This window comes from Lycium ferocissimum, chromosome 12, assembly GCF_029784015.1.
Source record: "Lycium ferocissimum isolate CSIRO_LF1 chromosome 12, AGI_CSIRO_Lferr_CH_V1, whole genome shotgun sequence".
NCBI lineage: Eukaryota > Viridiplantae > Streptophyta > Magnoliopsida > Solanales > Solanaceae > Lycium > Lycium ferocissimum.
This window is the reverse complement of record NC_081353.1, coordinates 33,680,977-33,689,048: the sequence shown is the minus strand read 5'-3', so window position 1 is coordinate 33,689,048 and position 8,072 is coordinate 33,680,977. Positions and strand designations below refer to the sequence as shown.

The 8,072-nt window shown below is 34.9% G+C and overlaps 1 pseudogene; it reads left to right on the top strand.

The window, feature by feature from the left end:
* Positions 1–2,283: 2,283 nt before the first annotated feature.
* LOC132039226 (heat stress transcription factor A-5-like) lies at positions 2,284–3,723 on the top strand (annotated as a pseudogene).
* The last annotated feature ends 4,349 nt before the right edge of the window (positions 3,724–8,072 follow it).

Genomic DNA, 8,072 nt, shown 5'->3' with positions numbered 1-8,072 from the left:
GGTTGAGAATCATGTCTGATTCAAACACGAGAAAAACCCCAGGATTTCGCCCCCACCCGGGTTCAAACCCTTTTAAAGGGTTACCGCCCGTGTTCGGAGTGCATTTTCCCTAAATTAGTCGCCCGGACACCACGGGTATCTAAAAAAGAAACAGCTTAAAATTGAATCTTTGAGTTGATCACTATGATTTGATGTTTGAGCTACAATATGTGCTTCAAGTTCAGGCCTGATTTGTCATTTTCATGATTTCTGATGCTTGTAGTGGCTTATTGAATCACGGATGAATATTAGGTGAATTATCGCATCTAGGTAAACATGGAATTATTACTTTAATTTTCTATGGGGGAAGTCAATGTCTGTGGATTGATTGCCCTTGAACTTATTGAGCATTGAAAAGAAAAGGTGCAGATGAAGTAGAATGGACATTGAGGGTTCATATAGCTGACTAGTTTGGATTGAGACATAGTTGTTGTTTCCGATGAAGTTATTGATGATGAATAGTTAATCAAAGTGAGAAGATATGTCGAGGTGCAAGGTTTATCTGTGAACTGGATAAACTTCTAATTACCAGTATTCTTTTGTTTGATGTGTATGTGATGGAGCACTTCACTTTATTATTTGGTCATCTTAAATCCCTTTGATTGATGTAATTGATAATATACCAAATGGATTTTCAAGATGAGGTTTGAATGGTGCTCTTTTGTTGGTCTGTGTGTTGTAGAGGGGGGGGGGGGTGTTCTCATTGGGGTTTTTCTGGGCTCATGACTTTTGTGTGCTTTCCGGTGAATGCCCCAAGTCTTGCTTGCTAGTAAATCTAATTTTCTTATGCACAAAAAAAAAAAAAGGTATTAGAAGGATTCTTTAACCTTTTGACATTGTTGAAAAGGTTATATAACTAGATCTTTTCGGTGCTAGTATATGGTTTTGAGGAACTTAACATGCTTTAAAATTGTTTATCTGGCAGAATGTTTGGCACCAGGTTTATGTTTTTGTGTTTAACGTCTTACAAATGATCTGTCAATAAAACAGAATAATACGTCAAAAGGCTAGTGTACTTTACTTTGTCTTTCATTTGACATGAGTATATTAAGGTAAATGAAGTCCAGATAAAGTGAAGCACGAGTCCCATAATTTCACATGATATACACTTGTAGTTAAGGATCTGGTGGCCTTTGGCACTTCCTTTAGGTGAAATGCTGGTTTAAGGAATTTATCCCCTAACAGACCTACAAGAAACTGGGATGATTCTTTTGCGCGAACTTCATCATCTATTATACATTGTCAGGACAATATAACCATATAGTAGGAGTGCCCTTGGGTAGCAGAAGATATCAAGTGTAGCTGATTCTGATCAGTTTTATGTGAAGATGCATTGGGTGTCGTGAGACTGTTAACAAGAAAGATTAAAGAATGGGTTAGAGGGCTAAAGCATCGTGGACATGGAAGGAAGATGCTTTGTTTATAATCCAACAGCTGTTCGCCATAGCATGTACGTAACAACACTGGCAGAAAGTTAGGAACAAGTCAACTAAGAATCCCTAGCAAAGTTCTTAGGAAAGACATCCTTATAGTAGGGCTGCTTAAGATCTACTTTTTCCTTTTAGATGTCCTTCCGGTGGTTCAACTTTTTTCTGACATTGTCGCCAAAACCAGAAGGGGAGCCTTGGTGTAGCTGGCAAAATTGTCGCCATGTGACTAGGAGTTCAACGAGTTAGAGCCGTGAAAACAGCTCTCTCTAAAACACAGGTACTGAGTACAATAGACCCTTGTGGTCTGGCCCTTCCCGGACCCCGTGCATAGCGGAGCTTAGTGCATTGGGCGCGCTTTATTGTCAGCTAAAACCACTATCTGCTTCTTCCACAAAAAGCATTATTCTTTGAAAACCAACCTTCAGTCATGTAAAGACGTGTCCTGGTTGCACCTTTAGTTTGCACCAGAAGATGTTGGCATCATTTTCAATAGATGACGCAGGATGAAATCTCTGCATGTCGCATCATACGAGTCAGTCCACCGAATAAAAAAAAAAAAGCCAAACACACCTTCTTGGGTGGCATGATAAATATTGAAATATATACAAAGGATAAAAAGATACTGAAATGTATTAAACAATTTTACTCAAAGCATTTGAGGGAACGTGCACTTCTGTTTTTAGAGTATTGTTAAAATTGCATGATTTGTGATGGAACCCAATTAATTTGTCTAAGTTAATGTGCAATATTAGGATATATGTTAAAATTCTGTCGATTTTATATAATATTGCTAACTCCTCTAAGTGTAGCCGTCATGGCTTCTGTTTGTTTGTTATTCACTCGCAATCTGTGAATTTGAATCCTGGCTTTCACTATTCCCTAGGTTAAGGCATTGTTAATTAGAAATTTCCAGTTGTCATATTTATTCTGAGTTGATGGTCCAAACTCAGCATGGTTTGCACCCCTTACTAAGGTGATTATATTGCCAATAAATCAGTTGCTGCCATAATTAATCTAGGATTATCATCATCATAAATATATCTAATTGACAGGGCTTCCGGAAGATTGATCCAGAAAGATGGGAATTTGCCAATGAGGAATTCATAAAAGACCAGAAGCATCTACTTAAGAACATTCATCGTAGAAAACCAATTCACAGCCATAGTCACCCTCCAGGTTCCACAGTTGATCCAGAAAGAGCTGCATTTGAAGAAGAGATTGATAAGCTTTCACGTGAAAGGTCGGGGCTCGAGTCTAACGTCTTAAGGTACAGACAGCAACAATCTTCTGCAAAAGTCCAGTTAGAAGAACTAACCGACGGGTTGGCAGTATAGAGCAAAGGCAGGAGAGCTTACTGACATTTTTTGAGAAGGCAGTTAAAAATCCTGACTTTGTTGAGCGTCTTGCTCAGAAACTCGAGTCCATGGATATTTCTGCATTTAGCAAGAAAAGGCGTTTGCCTCAAGTTGAAGAAAATATGTCGGTTGACAACCAAGACTTTTCAAATAATCTCAGGCTTGAATTGTCACCTGCTGTTTCGGATGTCAATGTACTTTCATGCAGCACCCAAAGTTCGAATGAAGATGGTGGGTCTCCACATAGGAGAGTATCTGAAGGATGGTCCAGAGACGTGCAACTTCGAACGGGAGGAGTACTTTATAACCCTGAAACAATAGAACTATCAGATACTGGAACGTCTTTTACGTTGAAGATGGATTCATCTTTGCCTCGTGCAGCAAGCACGTTGAAAGCTCAAGACTGCATTCCTTGCCACAAAGCCTTTCATCCACTGAGGAAGTTGACGGTCACATTTCCTGTCAGCTGAATCTTTCTTTGGCTTTTTCACAAGTCGAGAAAAATCAACATTCGCCAATGCCCCAGATAGGTCAAGAGAAAATTCCTTCTACTGATGATAAAACTTTGTCGTCTTCACATGATGCAACTGGTAACAAGGAAGGGCCTGCAACTACTCCGGTTCGTGTGAACGATGTTTTCTGGGGAACAGTTCCTAACGGAGCGGCCAGGCTGCACGGATAACGAAGAGGCTAGTTCTAGTTACAAAAGGGAACTCCTACGACGAGCAAGATGAGAGAGAAATCAAATCAAGGAGTAGCTAGTAACACAAGAAAGGTGAACACCTTACCCTTTGAATATGTGAAGCACTTAAAACATTTATATAGGTCTTTGGAATTTTCAGTTCCTAATTGCAATGGTTTGTAACTATCAATCCCTGATAAGTAGTGATGATAGGCAGTATGTGCCTAAGGTGTCTTTTGCTGTTTTGTTGTTTTGGGATTACTATCTGGCTTTGTATGTATACAGATAAAAATTATGATGAATATCCTTCTGAGCAAATAAGAACTGTATTTGGTGATGAAATCTTGTGCTGTTTGATTTTCTCTTGCCCTTGATTCATAAACAGCTTTATAGATTGCTTTTTAACTTCCACAAAATGTCTGTTAACCTTTGTTAATTTACCATTTAGTGCATGTTAATCGATGTTCCATCATATTTTGAGATCCACTATTTGTTTAGACTTCTACACAGCTAACTTTAGGGTGCCTTCGGTACGACGAAAACATTTTCCATAGGAAATATTTTTTCATGAAAAAAGTTATGTATGATTTTTTTTTGGATCATTCTTTTAGTTCTTAAAAATTCAGAATCATCAAGGGGGACAAGAGAACAAACAGGTTAGTAAACAGTCAAAAAATCATGAGAACATTTGGTTGCTTACCCCCGACTCTAATCATTCATTTTGTCTCTATTTTATGGAAATTGATAATTGAGGTGACTTCACTACTCGTTAATAAAAGTTGTGCTATATGATGCCACTTTATTCTTCACTCAAAGAGACAATGCAGCCTTTGTTTGTTTGTTAGTTAAATATGACGAACCACCCGTGCTTTACTGACACCTAACTTCGTAAAAGAATTACAAGGTGTAAAATAAAGTTATCATGATTGTGATTTGAGTACTAAACGGTAAAAAATGACAAACTGTTGGTTGGTGACATTAATGGCATTTGTAAAGAGACTATATATATAAGGCAAACATTTCTTTTTAGTTGGCGTACCCTAATGTTTTTGGAATATTTAGCAATTGAAGTATATTGATTGAAGAATTGAGTCATATATGTTTGAAACTTTAGACATTGATCTTTCAAACTTCAAATATACTTGTTTGAAATTTTGGACAGTCAGGCCAAACTTTATGTGAAAATTTAAAATTTTAATCTTCTCATGAATAAGCTTTCTTTCCTCTTTATTTGGTCTTTGCTCTGCATCGTCTGCTCATTTATCTACTTTGGTTAGTGTTTCAACCATTGTAACATCACATCAGATCAGTTGTTTTTGGTCTAATTAACAAATCTAATTGTTTTGACTTAGCTTAGAGTTAGTTTTTAGGTTAAACAAGGAGGGAGTTGAAAGAGGGGTGATAAAAAGAGAAAAGAATACACACACAAATATATATTTTTAAAATACATACATACAATACTGAACATACGTACGATAGATCACAAAAACGCCAACATGTGGGGCTTTTGAACCTATCTTATTACTCAGGATATATAGTTGTCACTTATTCTTTTATATCTTACAAGTGACATAAGCAAACAGCATAACACAATTTAACATTATCATGACACTGATGAACAAGTGACTCCATTACATGTACAACACGTCCAACAGTCAGGAACAATCTGCATCACTATTTGCAAGGCCTCAGACAAGTTTGGAGCCTTGGATTCATGTTTGGGAGAAGTAACATTGTGGGGAGTTTAAAAACCTCCACATTTTTTGGTAAGCTTCGCAATGCCATCACTTCCATAATTGGAGAGTTAACTGCATATAAAGTGGACCAAAATTAAATTAAACCTTAATAAAATACCCCTTTGTCCTAACGTATGCGACACTTTTTGCTTATCGAGATTCAAATTTCTAATTTCAGCGTGAATTCTATTACGTAGGTGCATTCGGTATGAAGGAAAATGTTTTCCATGAAAAATGCTTTCTAGGAAAATAAAAAGTTATTCTAAGAGCGCTTTATATAATCTACAAATACTACGGAGGTGAGGTCACTGGGGGCTATGGATGGTGGGGATGGGGGCTAATCGGGGTGGGGTGAATTTGAGATGTGTTGGAGGTATGGGACACAATCATTTGTGGAATCTGTAATTTTTTTCAAACTTAATTTCCTGTAAAATGTATTTAAAATTTTGATCAAGATTAACAAAAATTGAAAAACATGTTTTGAAAATTATTTTCCTCCATATCAAACACAACCAGAGCCTTTAAATTTCTTAAATCAAAATATACATATTTGAAAACTAAATAAAAGGTATTATAAAACACAATAGTTAACAACTCAAAATATTTAAATGGTATATGAAAGAATCACGCTCAAAAAAGGATTTGTTTGACTCTCCAAATCCAAACACCGTCACATAAATCGGGCAAAGAGAATACTATGCAATACAGAATACATATTACAAATTAAATTACACGCAGATCCCTTTTTTTTTTTTACAGTTCTCGTTAAAATTAGGTAAATACTTAATAAAGAAAAGTGAATTTTTGCTGTTTTGGGATCATTATATGGCCTTGTATTTACACATAAATTATGATAATATTCAAATAAGAACTGATTTTGGTATAAACAGCTTTATTTATTTGTTTTTACCTTCCACACTATATCTGTTATTACCTATCTTTGTTTACCCTTAACTGCATCTATATAATTATAAGTTGCAAAATCTGTTGGTACAAATTGGTATATATCCAATTTTTACTTTTTACTGGGTTTGGGAAAAAAGTTTTCTTGTATTAGAAGGTTTAAACTGCTGGTTAGGGGTGTACAAAGTAAACCGACAAACCGCACCAAACCGATAAATCGACTCAAACCGAGAAAAAAACCCGATTAGTGGTTTGGTTTGACTTGATTTGGTGTGGAAAAAAAAAACCCGATCATAATTGGTTTGGTTTGGTTTTAGCTAAAAAAAAGTCAAATCGAACCAAACCGACCCGACATTACGTGTATTCGATTTTTAAAATATTTTATACATAAAAACATTTATTTGTAATGCAATTTGAAATATTTCTTAAATTTTTTCATAGTTTTTTGCCTTTTATCATATTATTTTAAGCTTGAACTTGAATTTTACCAATAAGTTTTATATCCCATGGATGTTAGTAACTCAAATAAAGTCCAAATCAAAACCAACTCAACACTAATGCTAACAAAAGAAATTCAATTCTAACACTAGGAAGGACGAATGTTGGATATACATTCTTTAGTTTTTATAATTAGTTTAGAGCGTAAAATACATAGCTTAATTTTTTTCTTTGTCATGTAATTAATACTTATTAGCCGTACTTATTTTAGCATAAAGTAGTACTTAGATTAAAGTTATTTTCTTTATGGCTTATTAATTAGCAATACTTATTTTTTGTAGAATATTTTAATACAATGTCATCACCCATATCACATTTTGTATTATTTTCTTAAGAAACATCTTAGTTATATAGTTGAATCTTACTAGGACTAAAAAAATATTTTAAGTAAAAGTCATATGTTTTGCGTGAAGACTTTTTCGGAAAAAAACCTGAAAAAATCGAATAACCCGAGAAAATTCGAAGTTGAAAAACCCGAATTTTATTGGTTTGGCTTGGTTTATAAATTTAAAAATCCGACGCAATTGATTTGGTTTGGTATTTGAAAAATCGGAACCAACCCAATCCATGTACACCCCTACTGCTGGCTCAATAGACTTTTTTTTTCTTTTGGTTTTCTATCCCTTGTCTGGTACTCGTATATATTGAGGCCCGATTAAATTCGGATCACGCTAAACAATTAGCGTTCTCTAACAAAGACGACTTCATATCCAAGAGCAATGGTGGTGGTGAATATATTGATTTGGTGTGCTACCAAATGCAAGCGTGAATGGTACACATTTTTCCTTCCTTTTTCATGAGTCCAAGACTTTTGTAACCCAAAAATAAATTTTTGGAACCAAAATAACCCATTAAAAAAAAAAAAAAAAAATAGGCTTTACGCACAAAATCTGTGCGTAAAAGGACCAAAGTGTAGTTTTACACTTAAGTCCTTGTATGCACAGATTCTGTGCGTAAAAGCTCTTAAATATACCGGTTCCATCTTCCCCACCACTGGTTCCCCACGATCAAAAGAAAAAAAAACAACCATTAAAGGTGCGTTTCCGAGGTCCCAAGCGATCAAAAACATCGTTTTCTTCTTATTTTTAACCTAAAAGTCAATATTTTTGGTATATTAAAATTTAGGAACAAGTTTCTTCGCAATAAAGCGGCGTATAATTCAATTCAAAAACTCAAAATCAAAGCTTCAATCTAGGTATTTTACTACGATTTTTCTATTAAATTATTAACCTAAGCATTACTATTGTGTATTATTTGCGGACATGGACAAAAAAAAATGGGGCTGTTTCTGCCCATTTTTTCATTTTTTTTTATTTTTTTAATTTGTTTTTAATTTGTTAATTGTTTACTAATTGTTTATTTAGTATTTGTTAATTGTTAGATTAGTTATTTCAATTGTTAGACTAGCTAATTATTTATTTAGTTTTTG